The sequence below is a fragment of the Mus pahari genome, chromosome 4 (genome assembly GCF_900095145.1).
Source record: "Mus pahari chromosome 4, PAHARI_EIJ_v1.1, whole genome shotgun sequence".
NCBI lineage: Eukaryota > Metazoa > Chordata > Mammalia > Rodentia > Muridae > Mus > Mus pahari.
Window position 1 is genome coordinate 36,663,110 of NC_034593.1, and position 17,480 is coordinate 36,680,589.

Below are 17,480 nucleotides of genomic sequence, written 5' to 3' on the forward strand. Positions count from 1 at the left end.
GTTCTTTTATTGTTGAGTATGGTTTTTGCTATCCTAGGTTTTTTATTATTCCAGATGAATTTGCAAATTGCCCTTTCTAACTCAGTGAAGAATTGAGTTGGAATTTTGATGGGGATTACATTGAATCTTTAGATTGCTTTTTGCAGAATGGCCATTTTGACTATGTTAATCCTGGCAATCCATGAGCATGGGAGATCTTTCCATCTTCTGAGATCTTCTTCAATTTCTTTCTTCAGAGACTTGAAGTTCTTATCATACTGATCTTTCACTTCCTTAGTTAGAGTCACACCAAGGAATTTTATATTATTTGTGACTTTTGTGAAGGGTGTTGTTTCCCTAATTTCTTTCTTAGCCCTTTTATCCTTTGTGTAGAGGAAGGCCACTGATTTGTTTGAGTTAATTTTATATTCAGCTACTGTACTGCAGCTGTTTATCAGGTTTAGGAGTTCTCGGCTGGACTTTTTAGGGTCACTTATATATACCATCATATCATCTGCAAATAATAATATTTTGACTTCTTCCTTTCCAATTTGTATCCAACCTTGATTTCCTTTTGTTTTCGAATTGCTCTGTCTAGGACTTCAAGTACTATATTGAGTAGGTAGGGAGAAAGTGGGCAGCATTGTCTAGTCCCTGATTTTAGTGTGATTGCTTCGAGTTTCTCTCCATTTACTTTTATGTTGGCTACTGGTTTGCTGTAGATTGCTTTTATTATGTTTAGGTATAGGCCTTGAATTCCTGATCTTTCCAAGACTTTTATCGTGAAGGGGTATTGGATTTTGTGAAATGCTTTCTCAGCATCTAAGGAGATGATTTCCATCCTCGTTTTGTTTTTTTTCCTTTATTATCCTTTGAAGGGCTGGATTCATGTGTGAATTTGATTTTACCATGGAATTCTTTGGCTTCCCCATCTATGGTCATTGAAAGTTTTGCTGGGTATAGTAGCCTGGGCTGGCATTTATGTTCTCTTAGGGTCTGCATAACATCTGTCCAGGATCTTCTGGTTTTCATAGTCTCTGGTGAGAAATCTGTTGTTATTCTAATAGGCCTGCCCTTTATTGACCCTTTTCCCTTACTGATTTTAACATCCTATCTTTATTTCGTACATTTGTTGTTCTGATTATTATGTGTAGGGAGGAATATCTTTTCTGGGCCAATCTATTAGGAGTTCTGTAGGCTTCTTGTATGTTCATGGGCTTCTCTTTCTTTAGGATTGGGAAGTTTTCTTCTATAATTTTTTTAAAGATGTTTGCTGGCCCTTTAAGTTGAAAATCTTCATTCTCATCTACTCCTATTATCCGTAGGTTTGGTCTTTTCATTGTGTCCTGGATTTCCTGGATGTTTTGAGTTAGGATCTTTTCGCATTTTGCATTTTCTTTGATTGTTGTGACCATGTTCCCTATGGAATCTTCTGTACCTCAGATTCTCTCTTCCATCTCTTGTATTCTGTTGCTGATGCTCACATCTATGATTCCTGGTTTCTTTCCTAGGGTTTCTATCTCCAGAGTTGTATCCGTTTGTGTTTTCTTTATTGTCTCTACTTCCATTTTCAGATCCTGAATGGTTTTGTTCAATTCCATCCCTTGTTTGGTTGTGTTTTCCTGCAATTTTTTAAGGGATTTTTGTGTTTCTTCTACCTGTTTAGCAGTGTTTTCCTGTAATTCTTTAAGGAATTTTTGTGTTTCTTCTACCTATTTAGCAGTGTTTGCCTGTCATTCTCTAAGGGCTTCTACCTGTTTAGTAGTGGCCTCCTGTAATTCCTTGAGGGATTTTTGTGCTTCCTCTTTCAGGGCTTCTACCTGTTTAGCATTGTTCTCCTGTATTTCTTTAAGTGAGTTATTAGTGTCCTTCTTCAAATCTTCTACCACCATCATGAGATATGATTTTGAATCTGCATCTTGCTTTTCAGGTGTGTTGGGGTATCCAGGACTTGCTGTGGAGGGTGTCCTGGGTTCTGATGATGCCCAGTGTTCTTGGTTTCTGTTAGTAAGATTCTTATGTTTTCCTTTTGCCATCTAGAAATCTCTGCTGTTAATGTTCAAGCTGTCTCTGACTGGAGTTTGATCCTCCTGTGATTCTGTTAGCCTCTGTCAGCACTCCTGGGAATCCAACTCTCACCTGAGTCTCAGTGGTCAGAGCACTCTCTGCAGGCAAGCTCTCCTCTTGATGGTCACATGTCCAGAAGTTTGGGGCTCTGATCCACCTTCTGAGTCCTGGCATCAGAGCCGTCCCTGTAGGCTGACTCTCCTCTGGCAAAGAAGGTGCCTAGGGGTAAGGGTCTCTGTTCTGCTTCTCGCTATCCTGAGGTGATCCTGAGGTCCTGATATCTGGAGGTGAGCTGGAGGACCTGCAGCATGGAGAGTTCTCCAGATCTCAGTGGCCTCTGGTATGGTTCAGAAGAGAGATGGTGGGGGTGACCCTGATCAGACCAGAGCTGAGCCTCTGGGCGTGCGGGGTTCCTTTGTCCCTGTTCCTGCTGGTACAAACCCCTCTGAGATTCTCAGAAGTAGATGTTGTGTTCCACTCACCCATGATCCCGAAGTTCTGCTGAGTGAAGAGTCCTCTGGAGAGCTCAGTGGCCTCCGCTGGGGTTCAGAAGAGAGGTGGCAGGGGTGGCCCCGACCGGACTGGAGCCCAGCCTCTGTGTGTCTCTTCTTCAGGTATCTGCTTCAGTGACCCTAAGATCGAGTGGAGTGGAGAGTCCTCTAGGGGTTGTGGGGGTGTCCGCAGAATCCTTGCCCAAGGCAAGGTGCTGGCGCCTATGGGAAGGGACTAGTGCCCCTGGTCAGGCTGGTTCTCTGCTTCCGAATGCTGTCTCAGGACCCGCGCAATTGGAATGGAACCTAAGTTGTGTTCTGCTCACCAGTGATCCTAAGATTGTGTGGAGAGTACTCTGGTGGCCGTGGGTGTGTCCACTGACTCCAAGCCCAAGGCCCATCTCTATTTGTTCATTGATAAACGGTATTTATTTAGATTATTTTTATATTAGCAGATAATAGAGAAATTGAATTAATAATTATAACTTTTTAATACTTTCTTGTTATTTTAAGATGCAGTTTCTTTGTGTAGCTCTTATTGTCCTGGAACTCACTCTGTAGACCAGTCTGGCCTCAAACTCACAGAGATCTGCCTGCCTCTGCTTACTGAATACTAAGATTAAAGGCATGTGCCACCACTGCCTGGCTAAGTTTTAACCTTAACATATAAAAAGTATAGAACTAAGTTATTTTATTAATAACTATCAACTCCGTACATATGTATTAAACATTACTTTTTGACTTAATTTAAAATTTTTTGGAAAAAATTGCAAATCAAGAATGGATAAATTAGAAAGGGGTTGTTGTACAGTTTGTGTTATAATCATTACCTGAGAAGGCATGAATAAATGTTCTGAAATACAGATTTTGTTTTGCTTTTTATCCAAACCAAAGTAATACATCTTTCACTTAGGAGTTCTGAGTCTTCATGTAAATATTTTTATCTGAATTTAGCTGCAATTTTCTTTCAGCAGTATCTTCAAAGTAAGGACAGATCAAAGGTTCAGGATCTTAGATCAAATCAGGCAGTACCTTTCAAAGAATCAACATTCTTAACTGTTCTTACCAATTCAGTCGATGTTAGCTCTCCAAATTCCTTATGATAAAGCAGAACGTTGATATTGGCACTTTCCTGCTGCCTTGAAAATGACTGTACTGTCAGCTTGTGCTGCTTCCTGAAGTGAAAGCAGGCAATTAAGAATAAATAATGAAAACCTTGTGAAGCCTACTGCACGTCTCCATCTCGGTAGCACCCACTGTACTGGGTGGACACTCTTTTCTTCCCCGTTTTTCTTCACACACCTCAAAATGAAGGCTCAGTGCCTGTTTTATCTTTTTCTTTTTTTCTTCCATGGGAATCAACTGCTTTACTGGAGCACGTTAGAGTGTAAGAAGGATACAGGTTGTAGGGAGGTGGAGCAAGGGCAAGCAGAGAGAGAAGAGACAGAGATAGACACAGAGGTAGAGAAGGAAAGAGATAATTGACTATTTCGATTCACTTTGTCAAGGACAAGATTGAACTTTAACTTGTAGTTCATTTTGTTATTAGTAAGATCTAGAAAGGAAACTAGAATATGTTGTCCAATAACATTGATCTTGGCATTTCCTTTTCTTTAAATAACTGCATGTTTTTATTATAGACATATAAAAATAATTCAAAGTGAGACTACCATACTGAGGTTGTGAAATTTCTAACTTTTAGTTTTTTGTTTTTTGTTTTTTGTTTTTTTTGAAATGTAGTCACGTTTGGCTAATATGATATATTTCATAAGTAGAAAAACAGCCTTTACATTATTTTAAATCAATGACACAAAGCCCCAAGGAAAGCAGATGTTGCAATATGAAATGCCTGCTGTTTTCATATCATTTGTTAAAGAAATAAATAGCTGGACTACTGTAATTGGACTGAAATTTGTAAGGAATATAGGAGACTCCTTTTGCTCTCCAAGCTAAGCCAGTCCACTGTGTATGAAAATTCTGTCCAATTTTTAATTCATTATATGTGCTTACTATTTTAACTTATACCATTTAGATTTAGAGTCAAATAGAGAAATTCAGGAGAGTGGAGGAAACCTTGCCATTTGTGAAATGTGGACGAAGGACCTAGAAAAACATTGTAAGATAAAATAAATAAAATGGCCTGCAAAACACACATAGTAGAAAGAGATAAGGTGGATAAGAAAGAAAGGGAAGAAAAGGAATAGCCATGGGGTAGAGGAAGGGGAGGAGACAAGGAGCAGATTGAAAAGTAGCTGCATAAGAAGGTAGTTATGATAAATCTGTCAATCATGGCCTATAGCAACCACAGAGAAATTTTTACACTATGCATATGATTTAAATGTCATACTGTATACCTTAAATATAAACCATTATATTTTCAAAACTATTTAAGTGAGAAAGAAAAAAAATAAACACAAATGGTGGTGGGCCCTAATAAATGAGAGTTTCTTATTTGATAAAATGTGACCTTTTCCTATTCTTTCCAACTGAAAAGATCCTCAAGTACGGTAGAGTGTTGTAAGCTCAGGACAAGTACAAAGTCCTGAGAAAGGCTTATGATGTGCGATGATGGGGCCTGTGACAGAAGGGAACATGGGTACATAGGCTGCAGCAAGTGGCCTTAGATGCTAAGCAAGAACTTACTACATACATGCTGGGATGTGTTAGCTGAAAGATATGCTCTATTGGTTATGGCATGGTGCTAATGAGACCAAGGTTGTGGGCTCCCTGTTGACTTCAGGGTCAGTCAAGTGTGCTTTTCAGTGGTCTCTGATGACAAGAAAGCCTTGGCAGCTGCATGTGCTACTGAGTGCAGAAATGCACAGGTTTTCAAGATAATCCAAACCTCACCATTTCTGCTACTCTTTCCCTCTTAAGGCAAAAACATCCCAGTGTATTGTGCAGCAGACTATGTATAGGTGTGTGTATTGGTGTGAACAAACCCAAAATACCTTCATATTTGTTTTGTTGATACCTCTGTATTTGGTCTGGTACTGAGTGTGCTGACATTCAGTTAATTTCATAGTGATATGAGTGGTAGGCAAACTCCAATGCAAGTTGTTCGATTTTAATTAAATAAGTTTTTGCTCTGAAAAGTTAAGGGTTAAGGGATCAAAAGCAAAATCTTTATACAAGAAAAAATTTAAACTTATTTTATTAGATATTTTCTTCATCTCCATTTCAAATGCTATCCCAAATGTCCCCTATACCCTCCCCATACCCTGTTCCCCTGCCCACCCATTCCCACTTCTTGGCACTGGCATTCCCCTGCATGGGGCATATAAAGTTTGCAAGACCAAGGGGCATCTCTTCCCAACGATGGCTGACTAGGCCATCTTCTGCTATATATGTAGCTAGAGACATGAGCTCTGGGGGTACTGATAAGTTCATAGTGTTGTTTCACCTATAGGGTTGCAGACCTCTTCAGTTCCTTCGGTAATTTCTCTAGCTCCTCCATTGGGGTCTCTGTGTTCTATCCTATAGATGACTGTGGGCATCCACTTCTATATTTACCAGGCATTGGCATAACCTCACAGAGATAGCTATATCAGTGTCCTTTCAGCCAGATCTTGCTGGCATCTGCAATAGTGTCTGCATTTGGTGGCTGATTATGGGACGGACCCCCGGGTGGGGCAGTCTCTGGATGGTCCATACTTTCATCTTAGCTCCAAACTTTGTCTCTGCCACTTCTTTCATGGGTATTTTATTCCCTATTTTAGGGAGGAATGAAGTAGCCACATTTTGGTCTTTGCTATTCTTGATTTTCTTGTGTTTTGGAGATTGTATCTTGGATATTCTAGGTTTCTGGGCTAATATTCACTTATCAGTGAGTGCATATCAAGTGAGTTCNTTTGTGATTGGGTTACCTCACTCAGTATGATATCCTCTAGATACATCAATTTGCCTAAGAATTTCATAAATTCATTGTTTTTAATAGCTGAGTTGCACTCCATTGTGTAAATGTACCACATTTTCTGCATCCATTCCTCTGTTGAGGGACATCTGGGTTCTTTCCAGCTTCTGGCTATTATAAATAGGACAGCTATGAACATAGTGGAGCATGTGTCCTTATTACCAGTTGGAAGATCTTCTGGGTATATAGCTAGAAGAGGTATTGCTGGATCTTCCGGTAGTACTATGTCCAGTTTTCTGAGGAACCACCAGACTGATTTCCAGAGTGGTTGTACCAGCTTGCAATCCCACCAGCAATGGAGGAGTGTTCCTCTTTCTCCACATCCTCACCAGCATCTGCTGTCCCCTGAATTTTTGATCTTAGCCATTCTGACTGGTGTGAGGTGAAATCTCAGGGTTTTTTTGATTTGCATTTCCCTGATGATTAAGGGTGTTGAACATTTTTTCAAGTGCTTCTCAGCCCTTCGGTACTCTTCAGTTGAGAATTCTTTGTTTAGCTCTGTACCCCATTTTTTAATGGGGTTATTTGAATTTTTAGAGTTCAGCTTCTTGAGCTCTTTGTATATATTGGATATTAGTCCCCTATCAGATTTAGGATTGGTAAAAATTCTTTTCCAATCTGTTGGTGGCCTCTTTGTCTTATTGACAATATCTTTTGCCTTACAGAAGCTTTGCAATTTTATGAGGTCCCATTTGTTGATTCTTGATCTTACAGCACAGGTCATTGCTGTTCTGTTAAGGAATTTTTCCCCTGTGCCCATTTCTTCAAGGCTTTTCCCCAGTTTCTCCTCTATATATTTCAGTGTCTCTGGTTTTTTATTTGAAATTATTTACATTAGGCAAAATTTCAGTGTAACCTGAACAAACATCCAATCACAGAATAACACTTTTTTAATGTGGTGCCTGACTAGAAAGACCATGCTTCTAAATACATAGCTTACATTTTGTAAATAAACATTTATCACAGCTACATTAGCTGTGGACAACGACAATGGGAACTGGAGGACAGGGTTAGTTCTCTCATTCCTGATGCACAATGACCTTAAGTCCTTCAGGAATGATTGGCTGTGGCTCACACTTTCAGTATTAGTCCATCTTGGAGGACAAAGTATCATGGAAAACCTGTGAGATGGTACCTGTGAGATACATTCACATTGCATCACCCATTGTTGAGGTGGGTTCCCCCCCCACAACACACACATTTTAATTAACCCAATCTAGAGCCTCCCTCAGAGATAAGAAAGAAGTTTATTTCTATGTGATTCTAGATCTTGCTGGGTTACTAATAGTAAATCCTACACAGCCCACTGAACCCTGACCTCTTAGGGAGATGGAGCTACCCGGCATAGGAGCAGAGCTGAAATTTTCTCAGTTTGATGCGCTTGATTAATTTTATTAATTTATATACTGCAAGTGGGAGTGTGTGACTGCATTTGAGTATGAGACTGTGTGTGTGTGTGTGTGTTTGTGTGTATGTGTGTGTGTGTGTGTGTGTGTGTGTTGTGCACCCATGCTATGAACATGCAGAGTCAGAGGAATGCCTGGTGCAGTCCATTCTATCCTTCCACATGTACTCAGGTCATCAGACTTAGCAGCAGGTGCCTTTATCTCCTGAGCCATCTTATCAGCACAGACACTCTCTCATTGGTTATATTAGGGCTAATGGACCCCTGGTTTTACATCACCTACGGCTTTGTTTTTTCTCCCTGCAGAATTACCACTTTGTAAAATTTCCATCACCACATAGCTTCCTAGTTCCTCTCTTGCTGCTCCCTACTTAACATGCATTCATATGTCTGGGGTGCCCTGAACCATATTGGTGATATTGGATGATATCTGTGTTCAGATGCCACTTCAGCAGATGAGGAGGCATCTCCAGCCACCCCGATAGATTGTCACTTAATAAAATGGAATTGTTCAACCCACACATGTGTGAAAAATCATCCTCTGGGAATCTGAATGTGTGAACAATGAAAGGTAGGCTGAGTTCATCACTGATTGACATCAATGGCAGAAGCAGAAATAGTTCCACTATGCAACTTTACAAGATGACCTTGCATAGCAAAAGGATACCTAAATAGAAGTCCCTTCTAACAAGGCACAAAAAGACATTTAACATTTAAATGAAAATGCTGTTAGTACCTTAACTTATTTCAATATGTGTGAACAGGAACTATCTACTTCCAGATATTTGTACTCTCATGCATTTTGAATTTACATTCAAATATTTTTTTTCCTTTTGTTTCAGCCTCATGTATCACTTCCTATTTGGAACCACACCAACCACTTCAATAGCTGAAGAAAGCAATGTGTTGACAGAAGGACAACTGTGGAGAAACTATTAAAAAATAACTTTGGGCCAAATTTTTCTGAAGATTAACTTTTTTACTAGATATTTTCTTTATGTACATTTCAAATGTTATCCCCTTTCTAATTTCCCCTCCAAAAATTTTCTATCCTCTCCTTCCTGCTCCTGCTCCCCAACATACCCACTCCTGCTTCCTGGCCCAGACATTCCTCCATACTGGGACATAGAATCTTCACAAGACCAAGAGCCTCTCCTCCCATTGATGACCTACTAGGCCATCCTTTGCTACATATACAGCTAGAGCCATGAGTCGCTCAGTGTCTTTTCTTTGACTGGCGGTTTAGTCCCAGGGAACTCTGGGGGTACTGGTTAGTGCATATTGTTGTTTCTCCTATGGGGAAGCAAACCCCTTCATCTGCTTGGGTCCTTTCTCTAGCTCCTTCAATGGGGACCCTGTGCTCCATCTAATGGATGACTGTGAACATCTACTTCTATATTAGTCATGCACTGGCAGAGCCCCTCGGGAGACAGATATATCAGGGTCCTGTCAGCAAGCTCTTCTTGGCATCTGCCATACTATCTGGGTTTGGTGGTTGTGTATAGGATAGATTCCCCAGGTGGGACAGTTTCTGGATGGTCATTCCTTCAGTCTCTGCTCCAAACTTTGTCTCTGTAATTCCTTCTATGGCTATTTTGTTCCTGGTTCTAAGAATGATCGAAGTATACACACTTTGTTCTTCCTTCTTCTTGAGTTTCATGTGTTTTGCAAAATGTATCTTGGCTATTCTAAGTTTCTGGGCTAATATCCACTTATCAGTGAGTGTATATCATGTTTGTCCTTTTGTGATTGGATTGCCTCATTTGGGATGATATCCTCCAGATCCATCCATTTGTCTAAGAATTTCATGAATTCATTGTTTTTAATAGCTGAGTAGTACTCCATTGTGTGAATGTACCAGATTTTCTGTATCCATTCCTCCATTAAGGGACATCTGGGTTCTTTCCAGCTTCTGGCTATTATAAATAAGGCTGCTATGAACATAGTGGAGCATGTGTCCTTATTACAAGTTGGAGCATCATCTGAGTATATGCCCAGGAGTGGTATTGCTAGATCTTCCTGTAGAACTATGTCCACTTTTCTGAAGAACTGCCAAACTGATTTCCAGAGTGGTTGTACCAGCTTGCAATCCCACCAACAATGGAGGAGTGTTCCTCTTTTAACTTTTAACTATCATGGTAGAGATCTGGGATTTATGGAGGAGTAGCACAAATTTTATGATGACTTAGCTTGCAAAGTAACCAGTTTCTTTATGTATGTCTGAATATGTATTTATGTGTGTGTATGTGTGTGTCTGTGTGTATGCACGTATGTTCACAGGAGAGAAAGTCTAATGGTGCATGTGAATTTTTCTTTGAATTCATAATCATTTAATCCAACTGTAATGATTTCTCTAGTTTTCCATTATAGACATCTTCTTTCCCACCCCTGCTCACACTCTTCTTTATTTTTTGTATATATATATATATATATATATATATATATATATATATATATAATTTTCCCTCTCATGTTTCAACTATTTCTTTCTCATTTCTTTATTATGCTAAATGAGTAGAGGTGATACAAAGAACTATAGCTTGGCTATTGCGAGATGTGTTTTTGATGGCCATACACATGTCCATAATCACCAATATGAGGATGAGGAAGACAGTAGATAGGTCAGGTGTTCCCTATGCCTCCCTCCCTCAATCCTTTGATGTATTGGGTCTCACAAAACCTAAGGCAAGGGTGGTGGTCCACAAGTCTCCATGGTCCTCCTGTCTACTCCCCCACAGCACTGGGAAGAAGGGCATACAGGTACACAGAGGCACTAGGGTTTTGTTCTTTGGAGAAGAGTGGTGGTTGGGATTTAAATGCAGGTCCTCATGCTTTTGTGAACACTACAACTTCAACCTCCTTTTGATTCATTTATAAAATGTCACAGGAGCTCATTAGAAAGGGCTATGTAGCCATGAGCTGAGACACCCATACAGCTTTGAAGTCACAGGATCAGGCTTAGAAATATGCAGACTGATACCAGAGAAGTACTTAACCATATCACCCTCTGGAGATAGCTGATTTGCTTCCTTGTGAGATACTCATGACTTACAGCTAAACCCTTGTAATTTTCCTGGCCACAAAAACTGCACAGGACAAGAAAAGTTGTTTGTCATCTCTCATGTTTGCAGAGTCTAGACTAGAGGTTGTATCGACTAAGTCAGCCTTCTTCAACTGAGCTATACTCCTAATCCCAATGTTTTTTTTATTTTAGCCTGAGTTTGGGGTCAATTGTGATGTATTAATAACAGACTCTATAATACTAACGACTATAAGTAACACATCCCAGTGATAAAACTGTCATGAAAAACAAATTAGCTAAGAGTGCTTCAGCAGAGCCTGAGAAGAGCAAGTTCTCTGAGTAGAGTGGGCTTCTGTGGATTTGTGAGAAAAAGAGCTGCTGTGGAAAACATAGAAGGATTTGCTTTATAGGATATGCTAAAGGTTAGTGACATTTAACCTCTTGCTCCTAATCACTATCTACTCTTTGACAAATGACTGAAAAGCAGACATGCATGGAGAATTTGCCACCATTACCTGAGAACGTAATGAGCTCCCAACTCTTAGACTATGGAGAACAAGAAGTTAGTCCTTTACCTTTTAGTTTATTTCCCCGTTATGAAACATTCATCAGTGAGTCTACCTGTCCAGATGGCAAATCTGGCAGCCCCATGGTCACTGTGAACAGGAGCATCATGAACTGGGTGGTTTTTCTCTCTTTATTGAAGCATTCTGAGAGGATTTTATCTTTAAGAATAAATTCATCAAACTCCAAGAGTTTTGGCGAAGCTTCAGACAACAGGTAAGTGTCTGTGAAGAAAGCAAGAGTTCGTTGTTGACAGAAGTCGCTGGCAGCATATGCTCAGGGGCATGTAGCCACAAAGACTCAAGAGAGACCAAGGCAGGAGTAAACTCCATGAAAGTTGGTGATACAACAGCAGCATCATTAGCAGGAGCTAATGGCTGGAGACTTTAGAAGTCATGCCAGGCATGTTTTCAGGGTTTATGACTCTGGAAAGATATAATCCAATCATCATGGTTCATCACTTAAAATTGGAAGGCAAAATTAATTGTGAGATTAGCATTTTTTGTATCATGTTATAAATCACATAGAAACATTTTCCTTCTCTGTTTTCTTAAATTGGAGTTTATAGAATTCTGAAAACTGCTATAAATTATGCTCAACACACATATGCATACACATATGCTATATGCTTTGGGGATGTATATATTGAAAAGACATAATCCTCAAACAAATGTATTTACAAGTATTACTCTGGAATGGTTGACAAGAGTTGGTCTATGAGATTTCACTTTCCATATATTCTCCAAAGATGATTTTATTTTTCTTACTGAAAACTGGGTGTTCTCAACACATGGTATGATATGTTTACTACCCTTTCCCCAGTGTCTGATATAATACTTTATAGAACTTCATCCAAAACCTGTGCTCTAGATTGCCAGAAGAAACAAACTCGAAGTTGTTTAGTGGTAAATTAAGTTCATGTTTCCAAACCTTCCAGCTCTATTTTACATACATAAAAATCATTAGAAAATTAATCTGCAAGGGAAATTTGTGATTTTCTTGAAATTTGTGGCATATGCTGGGTTCATTTTTATGGAAGTCAGTAGTGATAATAACTGGATTGGATGTTTTAAAATACTTTCCTCCAAAAACAAAGTACAAGGGATGATGGCAGTGCAGGGGAGGCAGAGGAAGAGGAAGAAAAGGAGAACTGGGAGTTTGTTCAATGAGGAGTTTCTTCAGTGGTGAAAGATTTATGTTCCTGTTATATAAGAAACTTTCTAATGAGCAGTGACTCTTTTCTCTGTGATGCAACGGAAGCTGATTTGTCAACCCTCAACCACAGACTTTTGCAAAGCTCCGCTGGGTCATAGCCTGATTTCTTCAAATGGCAATATTGATCCTTTCTTCTGGAATACAGGTAGAGGTAATTACAAATTAATCAAAATGATTAACTTCAGAAATCCTTTGGCCTATGAATCACTTTAATAGATGTCATGGGTAGCCCAGGGGAGTACTTTAGGTCAGGTTTTATTCAAAGCTAAAAATACACCGGAAGTTAGAAACTAGAAATATACTCACTTAAAATATTGTCTAGAATATTGGTAACATTCACAGACTTCCTCAGTTGCACACAGGAGACACTGATAAAATAAATTTGCTACTGTGAATTAAAAATTGTAATACTTAATGTAAAAGTATGTAGAAACATATGTCAACATTTTAGAAAAATGAGTCTTGGGGAGGTAAGACGCTCAGAAGCTGATCATGCTTTGCCTTTGAGCCAGATGACTTAACCTGCCTGCTCTGGTCCCACATGATGGAAAGAGAGAACTATAAGTTGTACTTTAACCTCCACCTGTGCACCTGTGGTAACACATGCAAAATATATAAATAAATTATAAGAAAAATTTTAAAAATCAGTTTTTTCCAAACCACTCACTTGGACACAATTATAATTTAAATTATCAGAAATATTTGTAATACTCAAAATATATGTAATTTCTACTAATAAATTATAGATATGTGGAGCCAAAGTTTGTTTTATGTCAAGTCATAAGTAGGACTAAAGTTTGATACAAATATATAAACTTATAAATGTATACAAAAGTACAAATTTTCATAGGTCCCATGGAGTCAGAGACTCAGGTTAAGTCTATCAGAAGATGATGTTTATTCAGGCCCATAAATTACTCCAGTTCAGGGCTGTATTGCATCCATCAAGAGGAACCTACTCTCAAAGACAATATTTGTAAACTGTTCAAACCTTTGCACTAAAGAGATTTCCAAAAATCTAAAGTGTTTCGTACTTCTAAAGCAAAGCTTATGGCAGGGGTTATTTTTAAGATCAGTGAATTAAACCCAAATCTTGAATTTCGTAATTTACACGAGGCCATTTTTATACGTTGGGAAATTGGAAAAGCAGTCTGGGTATTTTGGGTGATTAGTGTTTTGAACTGTGTATTTATATCTATGGATAATCTAAAGCAAAATGTAGCACTGGTGTTTAAAAATTTCCTACCCAAGTACAAATTATTCATTAGTAACCACATTTTCTCAAAGCTCTCTTTGTTTGAGTTCTGTGAACAATGGTTTAAAGGGTAAAATTTTTTGAAGTTCTGTTAAAAGAAATATTAAAGAACAATTTTTGAGACATGAAATACATGACAAGTTTTCATTCCTTGACGGGAAATATTCATTTTCAAACAAAAATTCAGCATAATGTATGATCTGTTAGAAACTTCAGAAAATAATCCATGTAGTTAGCAGCTGCATCTGTGTGAAAATTTCACTCCAGTTTGAGGTTTCTTAAGACTGTGGAAGTTCTAAAGGAAAGCTGGATGAGGCTCTAGAAGAAAGGGGCTTAGAAGCCTCCAAGAGTCCTTGGAAAGGATCGAACGTAAAATATCCTCCCCTTTCCACATTTATGTAAGCAGCATGACTTCTCAAGAGAAAGACCAATGGAGGATCCCAAAAGATGCTCAGATAAGCTAAGCTCCACAAAATGACATGGCATCACTTCATGAACTGTCCTTAAGTTGTGAAATGAGCTCTAGGGTCCGGACTTTTGTAATTTAACACTCATGCTGAGGTGATTCCTGTTGAGCCCTGCTCCCATAAGCAAACCCATGAAGTTCACTGATTCACCAAACTGGACTTTGGTTCTATGTTACTTTGGTCTGCCCTTTGTTTTCTCTGTGAGAACTTTTGAAATGTGTCTGTTAACATCTTAGAGATAGCTTCAGAAAAGTCTATCACATGTAGTCACTTTTTTCATTTTTATTGATTATTTTATTTATTCACATTTCAAATGTTATCCCCCTTTCCAGTTTCCCCTCCACAAAACCCTTATCCTCTCCCCCTGTCCCCAACCTCTGGATTCTAGTAGGGTACGCCCCCACCTGCCCACCCACTCTTGTCTCAGCACCCTAGCATTTTCCTACCCTTGGCCATGAAGTATCCACAGGATCAGGGCAATCCCATCCCAATGATGCAGATAAGGCAATTTGACTGATGGTTTAATTCCTAGGAGCTTTGGGGGTGATTCTGGTTGGTTGATATCGTTGTTCTTTCTATAGCTTGCAAACCCCTTAAGCTCCTCTAGTCCTTCCCCTAACTTTTCTATTGGGGTCCTCGTGCTCAGTCCAATGTTTGGCTGCATGCATCCACATCTGTATTTGTCAGGTTCTGGAAGAGCCTCTCAGGACACAGCTTTATCAGGCTCCTATCATCAAGTGTTTCTAGGCATCAGCAATAGTGTCTGGGTTTGGTGTCTGCAGATGGGGTGGATCCCTAGGTCGGGCAGTCTCTAGATGGCCTTTCGTTCAGTCTCTGCTCCATATTTTCTTTTGACAGGATGAATTCTGGCTTAATATTTTTGAGGTAGGTGGGTGGCCCTATCCCTCAACTGGGGGCTGTGCCTTTCCACTAGATCTTTACCAACCCTACATCTGATAGAGGGCTAACATCCAAAATATATGAAGAACTCAAGAAGTTAAACTGCAGAGAACCAAATAACCCTATTTTAAAAATGGGATATAGAGATAAACAGAGAATTTTCAACTGAGGAATATCAAATTGCTGAGAAGCACTTAAATGTTCAACATCCTTAGTCATCATGGAAATGAAAATCAAAACGACCCTGAGATTCCACCTCACACCGGTGAGAATGGCTAAGATCAAAAACTCATTTGATAGCAGTTGCTGGCGAGGATGTGAAGAAAAAGGAACATTCCTCCATTGCTGGTAGGATTGCAAATGGTACAACAACTGTAGAAATCAGTCTGGAGATTCCTCAGAAAATTGGAAATAGTTCTACATGAGAACCTAGATATATTACTCCTGGGCATATACCCAAAAAATTCTCCAACATATAATAAGTACACATGTTCTACTATGTTCATAGCAGCCAGATGCTGGAAAGAACCCAGATGTCCCTCAAGAGAAGAATGGATACAGAAAATGTGGTACATTTACACAATGGAGTACCACTCAGCTATTAAAAACAATGACTTTACGGAGTTCACAAACAAGTGGATGGAACCTGAAAATATCATCTTGAGTGAGGTAACCCACTCACAAAAAGAACACATATGTTATGTACTCACTAATAAGTGTATATTAGCCAAAAAGTAGCTCAGAATACCCTTGATATAACTCACAGATCATAGGGAAACCCAAGGGGGAAAAAAAGAAACACATCAAAATGAGGATGCTACAGTCTTCCTCATAAGGAGAAAGAAAATAATCTCGGAAAGTAGAGGGAGAGAGGAACCTGGGAGGGAGAGAGGAGGGGGAGGAATAAGGGGGGTGCTTCAGATTTGGGGGGAGATGGATGAGAAGTAGAGAGGGTCAGGAATTTGAAGAGAGGTGTGTAGCAGTGGGCGAGGGGGAACTGGAGGTAGCCACTAGAAAGTCTCATATGCTAGGGACCCAAGAGCTTCCTAGGACCCTACAGGGAGGACATTAGCTGAAATAACCCACAAAAGGCAGGTAGAACATGTAGTCACTTATAAGCTTTTCCTCTTAAGTCTTTTAATCAGAGCCTGGATTTACTATTATTTCCCCAACTGTAGGTTTTTATTTTATTTTTTTTTTCACAATAACCTTGGAGTCCCTATTGGTTTGGCTATATTATAACTGTAGGGCACCTTGGAATCATCTGGACACTCCAAGACCAATTTCTCAACAGAAAGATTTTTTTGCCCCAGAGGGACATGGGGCAAGGCAAAGGGATCAAGACAGGGGAAAAAGAGGAGGAAAGAAGTGGAAAGAAACAAAGGAAAGCATAGAGAAGGGAAAGGCAGGTGAGGGGAATGGAGGTTTTATCCTTGAGGGACAGAAGGGAGTCTCTGGATAAATAGACAAATATGGCCAATAGGCAAATGGTGGTTGATAAATGCAAAAGGGCAAAGCTCCCGGTAGGATGAATTGTTTAGTTATAGGTGATCATGTCAATTAGGTGAGCCAAAGGAATTTTGATTGCTGAATGTCAATACTTTGACAGGTGGACCTTGGTAGTCATGCTCAGAAGGAGGAAGTAGCCAAATAAGGGAAGAGACCTTGGGGGCTACATTTAGGAATATAACCTAACAGTTTTTAGCAAGTCAGAGAGAATAGGGGAAAAAAACAAGGTCTTCCAAAGCCATATTTGCAACACTCAGGATGACTAGAGTACCTTCAATCACACTAGTGTTACAGTATCAAGGTGTGGGGTCTCCAGAAAATTATATGTAACACCAATTCAGCCCTTGGAAATGGAAGATGAAATTAAGAACATTATAAAAGAGCTCTCTAGGGGCTTCCTGCATTGATGACAAATAAATGACAGCTTTTCTGAGGCTCAAGCCTTTCCTGCATCTCCAGCATCTTGGATACCTTCATGTTCTTTGGTAATGAGAATCTTGTCTTACAGAGTTCTGACTTCACTCTCGAACTAGCTGCTTCTGCTTCTGCTTCTACTGCTTCCCTTTCCCTTTCCCTTTCCCTTTCCCTTTCCCCTTCCCCTCCCCTCCCCTCTCTTCTTCTTCTTCTTCTTCTTCTTCTTCTTCTTCTTCTTCTTCTTCTTCTTCTTCTTCTTCTTCTTCTTCTTCTTCTTCT